The sequence below is a fragment of the Sus scrofa genome, chromosome 5 (genome assembly GCF_054392235.1).
Source record: "Sus scrofa isolate SSC_HxYL_T2T_F1_AM1 chromosome 5, Sscrofa_HxYL_maternal_Yorkshire_Landrace_v2.0, whole genome shotgun sequence".
NCBI lineage: Eukaryota > Metazoa > Chordata > Mammalia > Artiodactyla > Suidae > Sus > Sus scrofa.
Window position 1 is genome coordinate 58,610,656 of NC_139387.1, and position 13,355 is coordinate 58,624,010.

Here is a 13,355-nt window from a genome sequence, read left to right on the forward strand (position 1 = left end):
ACAGACTTGTGGTTGCCAAGGAAGAGAGAGAGGGAGTAAGATGGATTGGGAATTTGGGGTTAATAGATGAAAACTATTGTCTTTGGAATGGAATGGATAAGCAATGAGATCCTGCTGTGTAGCACTGGGACCTATGTCTAGTCACTTATGATGGAGCATGATAATGTGAGAAAAAGAATGTATATATATATGTGTGACTGGGTCTCCTTGATGTGCAGTAGAAAATTTACAGAATACTATAAGCCAGCTATAATGGAAAAAATTAAAATCCTTAAAATAATAGGAAAGAAAAGAAATTATTATTATTATTTTTTTAACGATTAAAAAAATGTTTATAACATTCATACACATACACACACTCTCTTAAAAGCATCAAAGAGATAACAGGATAAAAATGAGGAATTGCTGTGCAGAGGTCTAAATGAGAACATGATTCCAAAAGAGGTGACCCTGATACTTGATGCAATGGTTGCCCCAGAAGCTTTTGCCAATTGGAAACAAATGACTGAGAGGCCAAGCTCACATCTAGTGGCCTTGCATGGCTGGAGACAAAAATCAGTCAGGGGCCTGCCATGGGTGAGAGACTGATAAACCAGCCCAACACCACGCTCAGCCTCAAAGAACTGCACCCCAGAAGTAAAAGGTGAACTGAAAGCAAACCAGCCCTTCCCTGAATGGTAGTCAAGCTCTGAGTCCTCCAGGTGCCCCAGAAAACATCATGCCCTAAGTATGAACTGACATGATCTCAGTTTGCTAATCCCTACAGGCACCTAGCAAAAGCAATAGAAAATTCTCCTTGGTGAATTACAAAACCACCTCATTTCGAATTATTGCTACAAATCATTTCATAAGTACCATATTCAACATACAAAAACAAACAAACGAACTAGACACAGGATTCTTTGAGCAAAACCCATCAGAAATAATAGTCAATCGAAATAGAGCTGGAGGAACTCCAGACTATAAAACAAATTACACTTAAATGGAGTTACCATTGTGGCTTAGCAGGTTAAGAACTGGACATTGTGTCTGTGAGAATGAAGAACAGGCACAAGGCTGCCCTTGCTCAGCAGGTTAAGGAGCCAGATTCCGCTCAGATCCTGAGTTGCTGTAGCTGTGTTGTAGGCCAGCAGCTGCAGCTCTGATTCAACCCCTACCCTGGGAACCTCCATATGCCCCATATGCAGACCCAAAAAAAGAAAAAAAAAGAAAGAGAACAGGAAGGCTAGTCAGAAGAAACAAACCTGAAAGAAGTGTGTAAAGACGGGAGTTCCTGCTATGCTGTAACAGGATTGGCAATGCCTCTGCAGTGCCAAGACACTGGTTCAATCCCAAGTCTGGCACAGTGGGTTAAAGGATCTGGCATTGCTACAACTGTGGCATAGGTCACAACTGTGGCTCAACTTTGATCCCTGGCCCAGGAAATTCATATGCCACAGGGCAGCCAGAAAAGAAAAAAATGAAGAAGAAGAAGTATGGAAAAAGAAAAGGATGGAAAATATAGAATAAAAGGTTACAGCTAAGGAAGTTTCAATAAGACCTTACATAGGTCTAATTGCAGTTCCAGAAGGCGAGAAGAGAGGGAGAGACCAGAACAGAGGCAATATCTTATTCTATTAATTTTTTTTCTTTTTTCTTTTATTTATTTATTTTTGCTTTTTAGGACACAGCTACAGCATATGGAGGTTCCCAGGCTAGGGGTCAAATCAAAACAGCTGCCAGCCTACACCACAGCCACAGCAACGCTGGATCTGAGCCGCATCTGAGACCTATACCACAGCTCACAGCAATAACCGGATCCTTAAGCCACGAGCAAGGTTGGGAAAAGAAATTATTGATTCTCCCTTGGTTGCAGTTTTAGGGCCTGTCCTGCACTTATTTTACCTTATTTGCATTTCCCCAACAAGCCAGTGTCATTCTTGAGTCCATTTCACAGATGAGAAATGTTCAAGGAGATTACTAACTTTGACATAGCAAACAATGGGAAAGCCCGGATTCAAACCCAGACGATCTGAGAACGGACATTTGTGATCTTGCTACTCACCGCCTCCCGTATTTACCTACCACCTTGATCAAAGCATTTGGCATTGAATCATATATGCCTTCTTTCAGGAGTGGAGTAAAGGAGCTAAGTTTAGGGAGTTAAAGGTGAATAAATATTGAGACTCTTTAGAGGTTTAGAAGAGTTTTACACATAATGTGTGTTTTGGAAACCTCTATCAGAGTTGCTTGGCTATTTACTAAATACAGAGACTCTTGAACTCCATCCCTTTCCTATTGAAATGGAATTTTTCTTTATGGAATATCTGAAAAATATTAATTTCAAGCGTGACACTTCGAATATTTTTTAAAATCCCTCGGCTATAATTCTGAAATGATGAATGTGGTGCAGTTTTAAAAAAAAAATTCAAAAATCTTCCAAAATACTTGGGAATATATGATGCCAGGAAAGTCAGCCTGGATCTTAACCATTTAAATAACCTGTTTTATTCTGAAATAGTAGGAAATTGAGAATTTTCCTCAACGCTTGCTTAGGAAAAGAAGATCTGGAGCCACTGAAGAGTAAATGATACTGGATGGACAAATGCAAACAACTGGAAACTAAACAAAATAGGAGAAACAACAGGTTTTAAACACTGGAATGAAGGCATGACAAGACCATGATCCTGGGGGCAGGGTGGAGAAAATGAGCTTCATAATTGATCTGACTTTGCGCCTGAAAGAATTTGTTGCATCATAATGTTGGCAAAAATGAGTTTAAGCAAAGCACTGACATCTCACTGGGTTGAAGAGACAGGGATTGGTGTTCCAGAAAGTCAAGGAATACATGACATCCATAAGATTTGAGGATGGCAACAAACAATTGCCAAGAAATGTAACTGGATGATTCCTAGAACCCAAATGAGATTTGGTGATATTCAAATTCTCATCAGCCATTTTACAGAAGTGTTATTGAAGATCCAGGGTCTCAGTCTATAACTTAGAAATCTAATATCTTGGTTTTTTTTATTTTTTGTTTTGTTTTGTTTTGCTTTTTTTAGCGCTGCAGGTGTAGCACATGGAAGTTGCCAGGCCAGGGGTTGTATCAGAGCTACAGCTGGTAGCCTATGCCACAGCCATAGCATCACCAGATCCAAGCCATGTCTGCAACCTTCACCACGGCTCATGGCAGTGCTGGATCCTTAACCCACCAATCATGCCCAGGGATCGCACCTGCATCTCTTAGATACTAGTTGGGTTTGTTTCCACTGAGTCACAATGGGAACTCCCTAATACCCTATTAATACATGTAAATGGACCAGAATAAAGTTACTCTAGAACTTCTCTCACAGAGCTTAAAATAAGCCTCAATAGGATCAAGCTGATCCACAAGTAACTTAAATACCTACCAAACACCCTTTGTAGAATGCGCCAAAATCTAGACACTTTAATATGGTAGCACTCACAATTATAGTGTCTAGCAACTAACAAAAAATTGCTAGATATAGGAAGAAGCAAGGGGAAAAAATTAGTCAATACAAACAGAAAATAGAAATGACAAAAGTGGTTGATTTACACGCACATACACACACATGTGCACATTCAAAGACAAAAAGGAAAATATGAATATCAAGAAGAGAGCAACTGAAACTATGAAAAGAACCAAATGGAATTTCCGAAGTTGAAAATATCATTTCTAAAATTTAAAATATACCTGATGGGGAGAAATAAAGATTGGAACCCGTTTGAGATTGCAGCTCCTTAGAGAGAGGGTGTTGGACTTCAGTTAAGTTCCTTATGTCTTCCCCTGAAATTGCTTCCCACTTGTGGGGGCAAATGAGAGTACATGGCTCTACTAAAACCTATAAGGACTGCAAAGTATGGCCTCGGAGAAGTTTGGCTTGGGATTGGAGAGAAATAGGAACTGAGCATTCTCCTGGTGTGCAGACTGCAGATGTGGAGGGAGTTGCTGAGAAAGGCATGCAGATCCTTGTGATTGGCCAAGGGATGAGTGAGGCCTTGAAGGTAACTCAAAAAAAAGAAAAGGGCATTGATGTTCGGGTCCTCCAGACAGAGCAGGCAGCAAAGGAGTAAAATGCCTTGATTACCCAAGGCATCAGGGTGGGTGGGGTCTTCCATTTTATCTACTGATGGAGTCATAAGAGAATAAACCATTAAGCAATTAAAAAAAAAAGAAAATATACCTTATGGACTTGAAAGCAGGTAAGAAACTATAGAAGAAAATTTCAGTGAAGTAAAAGAGCAGCTTTACAAACTGAGGCACAGAGAGGACAAAAACTGACTTGTGAGACTCCATCAAGTGGCTAACATAGATGATTGCACACCCTCCTGGGCTTGATTCTTACCATCACACTTAGTAATTTTGTGAACAAGTGATTTGATCTCTCTGTGCCCCAAATTCCCCAACTTTTCACTTTGGGAGAGTAATAGCACCTGGATTAAAGTGTTCTCATGAGGATGAAACATGTTTATATATGTTAAAATAATAAAAGGTATCCCACAGAAATCACAATGAATTTTAACAATTTTTATTAAATTCCAAAACAGGAAGAGAATGGAGTTCCCTGGTGGCTCAGCAGGTTAAGGATCTGGCATTATCACTGCTGTGGCAAGGGTTTGATTTCTGGCCTGAGAATATCTGCATGCCATGAGTGCAACAAAATAACAACAACAGCAAAAAGGATGAAAAATATATTGATGATCATGAAGTTATTCCTAACTGGTAATCTAAGATTTTTAATATTTGAAGAGTTCCCACTATGGCGCAATGGGATTGGCAGTGTCTGGGAGTGCTGGGACATGGGTTCGATCCCAGCCTGGTGTAGGAGAAAATGTCCCAATTAAAAGGTAGAAAGGAGAGACCCCGGCCATGACGACTAAGCAAAGTCCAGCCACCTGCCCCTAACCACCACTCCCCACCACACATCTGCTTCTGTAAAGTTGCTTCCGCAATTACGACCCTGCCTGTTCTCACTACGGTCCACCAGCCAAGCACCAACCCGGAGGAGCTAGCCCATAAAAGCTTTGTGAAACCCTTCTCTGGGGCTCAGACTCCGGCAAGCGATCTTCTCTGAGCCCACAGGCATAACAAACCTGAGTTCTCCAACTCTCCCAGTGCTCGCTTGGTTTCTCGCTGGATAAAAGAGCTGCTGATATAATACAGCCACAGAGCTGGAGATGGTACGTTACAGCCACAAGGCTGTCGCTAGAGCTGATACACAGGGGCTCAGGGGCTACTGGGCAGCTGCCGTAACACTGGCACAGTGGGTTAAGGATCCAATGTAGCCACAGCTGCAGCTTAGGTTGCAACTGCCAGGGATCGAACCCACATCTTCAAGGATACTAGTTGGGTTCATTACCATTGAACCAGGACAGGAACTCCTGGCTGAGGTTTTTCTTCTGCCTCTGGTCTTACTATGATTCTATCATTTTCTTAGATTTTACCTTTCTTTATTAAATACTATTAGACCATTGTCTCAAGGTCAATAGCAGCAGTACACTATTGACTATATTGCCAAAATTATATTGTGCCACTCAGAGCACTCAGTATAGCATCTAATGCATAGCAGTTCTCAATAAATACTGGTTCCCAAACAGTACCCATTTTTTTCAGTATAATGAACAAATCAAGATTCTGGATTTTAGAGGTTGATTTTGGTGCTTCTGATTTTCTGTAATTTTATTCTCTTGTTAGTTTTTTTTTGTTGTTGATTTTTTTCCTTTTTTTTTTTTTTTTCTATTGGCTAAGATCAGAGAAAGCAAAATGAGACATGTTTTAAAAGGCTTCTCAAATATTTAAATGCAGACAAGGAGAGTATTTCCTATCATATTTTTCCTTGGGAAGTACCAATGAGCATTTGGAGTGGAGGGTAAACACAGCTTCAGGGAAATCGCTTTCAGAAACCCATTAAGGTCAGCCACTGGTGATGGATGAGGGATAGAAATAACTTTCTCTGTGGCGCACAAGAACACTGCGGAAAGTTGCATTTTAACTTGCCTTAAGTTATCAGCAAGACATAATAACTAACTTTAAATGCACAGTCCACAGCCAAAATGCCTCAGGCATATGTTCTTTGCAACATTTCTACTTTAAAAGTGAAAGACATTCCTTGAGTCCATTGACATTGTGTAAAAACGTTGGCAGTGCTTGATATATTTTAGTTATAATATTTATTTTCTAGTTAGAGAAAGTATCTGTGGACATTGTGCAGATTGTTCAATATAAAGAAATGTTTATTTTAACATATACTCAGATGCATAGAAAAGCTGTTGAAACCTGAATGAGATCCATAGTTTAATTTATAGTAGTGTACCAATCTTAATTTCTTGGTTTTAATAAGGTACAAAGGTTAAATTAGATGTTATATCAGAGGAAGCCAAATGATGGGTACATAGGAACTTACCAAATAATTTTCAACTTTTTGTGAGTCTAAAATTATTTTAAGGACTTCCCTGGTGGCCTCGTAGGTTAAGGATAGGTGTTGTCACTGCCGTGGTTTGGGTTCTATCGCTGGCCCAAGAACTTCTGCATGCCACAGACTCAGCTAAAAAATAAAAAAAGATAAAATACAATAACATAAAATGAAATGAAATAATCTCAAAATAAGAAGGTTTTAAAAATCATCTACACTTTTAATATTTTGGTGTTGAGACAAATAAAGTCAGTGTGATTAAAATGGACCAAAGCATCTGTCAGCAAGAACCCCTTCTTTGGTCAGTGGTTTGTTTATCCGAAAAAGTCTGGGGAAGGGACTCAAATACCATCACCTGGTGTTTCCGTTGCCTACCATCGCCTAATTCTTGTTTCTCTTGGTTGGTTCCAGTTTCAGACAGGCTCTTCTCTTAAGCATCCTGGGGGAGGAAGGGGTAAGAGCAGGAGAGAAACCCCAGGGCTGGTTTCACAATCGAATAGTTGCTAAATGGAAAAAAACAAAACAAAACAAATATCTACTGCCGTAGATAAGCAGAGCAGATAAGGAAAGTAAAAAAGGAAAAGAAAAGAAGTTCCCTTTTGGCACAACTGGTTAAGGATCCAGTGTTACTGTAGCTGTGGTCCAATTTGAAACAGTGGCGTGGGTTTGATCCCTGGCCCAGGAACTTCCCCATGCCATGGGCATAGCCAAAAAGAAGAAGAAAAAAGAAGGAAAGAGGCAAGTGTTCTATAAATATCCAAAAGATATATATTTTTACCAATAATTAAAATTACATAAAAAATTAGAACAAAGTTTAGAACACAATTCCATCTTCATCTGACCAACTAGAAGAAATAAAACATTAGATAAAACAGACAAGGGCTAGGAAGAGTAAGCGGGTGTAATTCTTCTGAAAAACAATTTGTTCATACTCTTTGGCCCAGTAATTTCACTTCCAGTGATCCTAAGAAAAGAAATTAAAAATATGGATAATGACTATGAACAAGGATATTTATGCAATATTATTTATCACAGTAAAAGCACGTCTCAAAATATTTGGGGATAGTTAATAAAAACATGGTGTTTCTGAATAGCTGAATATTTGTAAACTTCCTGATTTCTTGAAATATTTAAAGTAATATTTTTCTAAAGGAAACAAATGTGTGTAAACCTGAGTTTGAGAAAAGATCAATTTTTTTTTTTTTTTTTTTGCTTTTTAGGGCTGCATTCTCAGCATATGGAAGTTCCCAGGCTAGGGGTAGAATCAGAGCTACAGCTGCTGGCCTATGCCACAGCCACAGCAATGTGGGATCCAAGCCTCGTCTTCAGCCTGCACCACAGCTCATGGCAACACCGGATCCCCAGACCAACTGAATGAGGCCAGGGATCAGACCTGCGTCCTCATGGATACTAGTCGGATTTGTTTCTGGTGTGCCACAACGGGATCTCCTGATCCTCAAATTTTAAAACAGTTTGCTTACTAGCTGTGTGACATTGGGCAGAATATTAATGTTCTGGGTCTCAGATTTCTTACTTGTAGAATGAGGATAGTATCTTACTAAGGACTATAGTGCCTTATAGTCCTGAAATGAGAATTAAATGAATTACTGCAAGTAAAATAAATATTACATGTTGTTCATTCAGGTAACCACATGCATTACATGCTTTCGATGTATATGCATATACCTGGCATACAGTACTTTTCACAATAAATGAAAGCCCCTTTTTTTTGGCCACATCTACAGCATGTGGAAGTTCCCAGGCCAGGAATCACATCCAGTGACCAGAGTCGCTGCAGGACAACCCCTTAACCCACTGTGCCATGAGAGAACTCGGATCCCACGTTGCTGTGGCTCTGGTGTAGGCCAGCGGCTACAGCTCTGATTCGACCCCTGGCCTGGGAACCTCCTTATGCCTCGGGAGCGGCCCAAAGAAATAGCAAAAAGACAAAATAAATAAATAAATAAATAAAAGACCCAGATAGAAACTCAGTAAACAGCCAGAGTGAGGCGGTCACTGGGGCACTGTGGGGGCTTTTTTATTATAGAAAACAAATTCCTTGCTGTGTTTTGCTTTATAGCACTCTAAGAAAACTTTAGTCAAGTGAACCCCAGGATTTTCCAGTTAAAAATTTCCATGATAACTCTTTCCACCTTGTAAAATAGATGTTCTTTAAAGGACTGCATAGTCATTCATATTTTATTTTACTTTTAAAAAAAAATTTTAGTAAAGAATAGTTGATTGAAAATGTTTCTTCAATTTCTGCTATTCAGCAAAACAACTCAGTCATGCACATGTGTGTATATATATATATATATATATATATTTATATACACATTCTTTTTCTTTGTACTATCTTCCATCATGTTCTAACCCAAGAGATTGGACATAGTTCCCTGTGCTATACAGTAGGACCCCCTTACTTATCCATTCTAAATGTAATAGTTTGTGGAGTTCCCGTCGTGGCTCAGTGGTTAATGAATCTGATTAGAAACCATGAGGTTTCGGGTTTGATCCCTGGCCTCGCTTGACAGGCTAAGGATCCGGCGTTGCCATGACCTGTGGTGTAGTTCGCAGACGTGGCTTGGATTCCGCGTTGCTGTGGCGTAGGCTGATGGCTACAGCTCCAATTAGTCCCCTAGTCTAGGAACCTCCGTATGCCTCGGGTGCAGCCCTAGAAAAGGCAAAAACACAAATAAATAAATATATAAATAAATAAATGTAATAGTTTGCTTCTAACAACCTCAAATTCCCTGTCTATCCCCCATTCCTCCCTCTGGTAACCACAAGTCTGCTCTCCATGTCCATGATTTCTGTTTTGTGGACAGGATCATATTTTAAATGAATACAAGCAAAGAAGGGAAACAGCAGTTAGGCTTTAGGATTAAAATTCAAGAGGCATTTGGGAAGAAGTAGCTGCATCTGGACTGGGCATGAGAGGGGAGAAGTAGTGGGGGTGTATTTATTTTATTATAAGTATTTTCATTCCATTTGATTCTTATCAAGTACAATTTGTATGTTATAGCAAGATAAGGAAAATTTAAACATGAAAATTCTTCTCTGCTCTTTGGTCTCCGCGCTCCCCCACTGTGCACTGTGTAATCCGCACTGTACATGGACTAGACCTCTTCCATTGGCAGGAATATCTGTTTAACCGTAAAGAGCAACATTCTCTCATCATCAACAAGACAACTCCTTAAAGATAACATTATTTCTTAATTTTGTAAGAGGTCTCATGACCCACCAGGATGATGTTCAGATCTGGGCTGTGTAAACTGTCAATCTATCATTTGATGTATAGCCCTCTGTCCCAAAAAATATAGATAACTATGTTTCAACTTCTAATGGGTAGAACGGTTCTCAGAGCTTTCTGAGATGCTCTTCCCAGGTTATCACCCTCACATTTGACTCAAATAAGATTTTCCAATCCTTTCTTAGATCGACTCATTAGTTTTTTGTCGACATTCTTTACCTTTTATTTTCTAAAAAAAAAATAATTATAATACGTTCAAATGTGTAGGGCCAAAACACAGAAAAACTGCTCATCTGCTTCAGAGTCTCTAAAATAAGAAAAAAAAAGTATTTGAAGCTATAGAAGAAAAACTTTAGCACCAGAAAGAATAAGAGGCCATGATTGCACGAACAGGATTTTTTTTTGGGGGGGTGCACCCACGGCATATGAAAGTTTCCAGGCTAGGGGTTGAATTAGAGCTGCAGCCACCAGCCTATACCACAGCCACAGCAATGTGGGATTCAAGCCACATCTGTGACCAATACCACAGCTCACAGCAATGCTGGATCCTTAGCTCACAAGCAAGGCCAGAGATCAAACCAAAGTCCACATGGATACTAGTGGGGTTCGTAACCCACTAAGCCACAGGAATGGCTGATGGTAGATTCCCCACAATGAGGATATTTGCAATGCCCTGAGGGCATGTGGGATGAACCCTTCTTACAGAAGCAGTGCCCAGGCAAACTTAAGGGCACCACCTTGTAAGCAGTAGGAAAGTTCTGCTATCTGATTGGCTCTGCAGGAGCCAGCTGCCTGAAAGTTCACCTTTGGTGTGTAATCTGCTCTGTGTATTTTCTTCTCAATATCCCTCTACCTGGAATAAACACTTACCAAGGCAAGGCTCACCACAGGGACCTTTCAAAGATGTATCACCTCGGAGTTTCGGTCGTAGTGCAGTGGTTAACGAATCTAACTAGGAACCATGAGGTTGTGGGTTCGATCCCTGGCTTTGCTCAGTGGGTTATGGATCCGGCATTGCCATGACCTGTGGTGTAGGTCGCAGATGTGGCTCAGATCCAGCGTTGCTGTGGCTGTGGGCTAGGCCAGTGGCTACAGCTCCGATTAGACCCCTAGCCTGGGAACCTCCACACGGCTCGGGTGTGGCCCGGGAAAAGACAAAAAGACAGAAAAAAAGATGTATCACCTCTCCCAACAGAGGCATTTTTCCATGAGTGAGACATAGTTACTCGAAGAGTTATCCATTGTTGTTTTCCAAACTCTCAGAGAAAACAATCTCCAAGGACAAGAGAAGTAAAAACAAACAAACAAAAAACCTCATGCATACTCTTTGGTCTGAGCCCAGGAATTTGTTACAACAAAATAACTTCTAAACCTCTATGGTTCAGACATATATACAAAGAAAAGCACTCCAAGTTACAGCCATCCAGTGAATGGCTGGAAAATAAAAACTTCAATTCTCTTCTTTTCCCACTGACACTGGTTTTTTACCCATATTTGTTTCCTGTAGTTAGGGATACTCAGCAATATCATTTCTTCATTTATAAGCAAATATTGCTTTTCTTGTTTCAACTTGAGTAGCAATTTGCCCACCAGAAACTCAGCTTCAAGGAGCTACAACTATCTGAAACATATCTAAGAACTGGGAAATTTCCTTTAACCTCTCCCCCCAATTATATATATATGGTATAAAAGAGTCCAAATCAAGGAATGTCTCTTAAATCCTAATTTACAGAGTTTATTTTCTCCTATGATGCCTCAAGTTTTATACGTATCTAGCTGGGAGAGACACATGTATCTTGTCAGATACTATGTTACTTGGAGATAAAAACATGAGTCAAATACTCTCAAGGAATTTTAATTCTAATAAGATTAATCTGGTAATTTCACAACCACGGAAGAACAAAAATAGAATTAAAAGAATTCCCATAGGCAGGCACACAGATAGCGGCCAGAACAAAGCTATTTCTGGTTCTATTCTTAACTCAGAGTAACTTGAGTCCAGTTACTTCCACGCTGGGTAGTCATTTGGACTTCATTATGTCGAACTCCTATTCCATTCTAAAATTCTAGTGGTAAAGGAAATAAGAACCTCTTATTATTTTTTTTATTTTTATTTATTTATTCATTTATTTATTTATTTATTTATTTATTGCCTTTTTCTAGGGCCGCTTCCTGCGGCATATGGAGGTTACCAGGCTAGGGCTCAACTCGGAGCTGTAGCCACCAGCCTACACCACTACCACAGCAATTCGGGATCCGAGCCTCAGCTGCAACCTACACCACAGCTCGTGGCAACGCCAGATCCTTAACCCACTAAGCAAGGCCAGGGATTGAACCCTCAACCTCATGGTTCCTAGTCGGATTCGATAACCACTGAGCCACGACGGGAACTCCTCTCTTATTATTTTTTTTACTGTCCCTCCTTCCTCCCAAAGACAGAGTAGCAGGGATGGTAAGAAAGGGGCAAATTGGGGAGATATTTAAAAGTCGACAGGGGATATAGGTCAACTTTTTTGGAAAGCAGGTAAGTAAAGTCTAGGGTGGCTTCTGGATTTCTTTCTAGAGTGACTTGCTGGTCTTGCTTCAAACTTGGATTCAGGATAAACATAATAATACTTTTGAGGTTATCCATCAAATTCTTCTTCTCCCTGATCATGTTTCAATTTGTAACTAGACTTTCCTTTAGAGTCATCAATGTTCCCACTAACTGGACTCTGTAATCCTGGAGTTTGAGGTTTATCAATTCCTCTAGACACACCCTTTCTTAGGGCTCTTTGAATTTTTATCATATTTTAGCCAAATATCTATTATCACTTTTTATCACAATTGAAGGAATGTACCTACTTGTCTGTCTCCTTGGACTGGGAACACCTCAACAACACACTGCTATATATATTCATTTTGAACCTCCCATGCTTGGCACTGAGATTAAATTAAAGCATAAGATTAACGGCCATTTAACAAAAATAAATAACTACAAAAAAACACTAGCAAAAAAATTCCTTTCAAATACAGGGAGTTTGTGAGATTGCTATACCTGAAAGCATTTTATTAAACACACACTACTGAAGGCACAATAGGATGCCTTCAACTGCTTCATCATTCATCATTCATTCATTCATTCATTGAGGTACCAGGCACTGGGCTGAATGTTGGAAACACAGATAAATTGGCAACATGCAGCTTTGGAGTAACTCAGAAACCAACAGAGAAACTCCATCTTTCTGGTGGCCCCATTATCTGCCCTGGAGATCATACAGATTGGTAGAGAACTTCAGAAATCAGGCACTCGGCCTCACTAGTTTCACAGGCAACTAGCAGGTTAACGGTTGCATTTTTGCTGAACTGAATAAGGTGGGAAAAACCCACTAGTCATTATTGCACCGAATGAACTTTATATCGAAATGATGAGAAAAGAAAATTAAGTTTTATTAAAAAAAAAAAATCCAGAATCAGCAGCACTCTTCCAGGGGAACACACCACCAGCATCTTTGCTCAGAACAGTGGTCCTCTAAAATTGACCTGGAACGCAAAACAGAAATGTACTTCTATTCTGACTAAATTTATCCGAACAAGAGGAGAAGCGTCCAGAAGAGTTTAAGATGGCCAGGTTTTAGAAATAAGGCAGCCTCTGTGTGGAAAAGCCTCTCCGCCCAGAAGCTAGCTGAGAGCGAGGCCGCCTTAGCCGC

At 40.0% G+C, this 13,355-nt stretch overlaps 1 pseudogene; it reads left to right on the top strand.

Moving 5' to 3' along the window:
- Positions 1 to 3,777: 3,777 nt before the first annotated feature.
- LOC110260727 (mth938 domain-containing protein pseudogene) lies at positions 3,778 to 4,131 on the top strand (annotated as a pseudogene).
- The last annotated feature ends 9,224 nt before the right edge of the window (positions 4,132 to 13,355 follow it).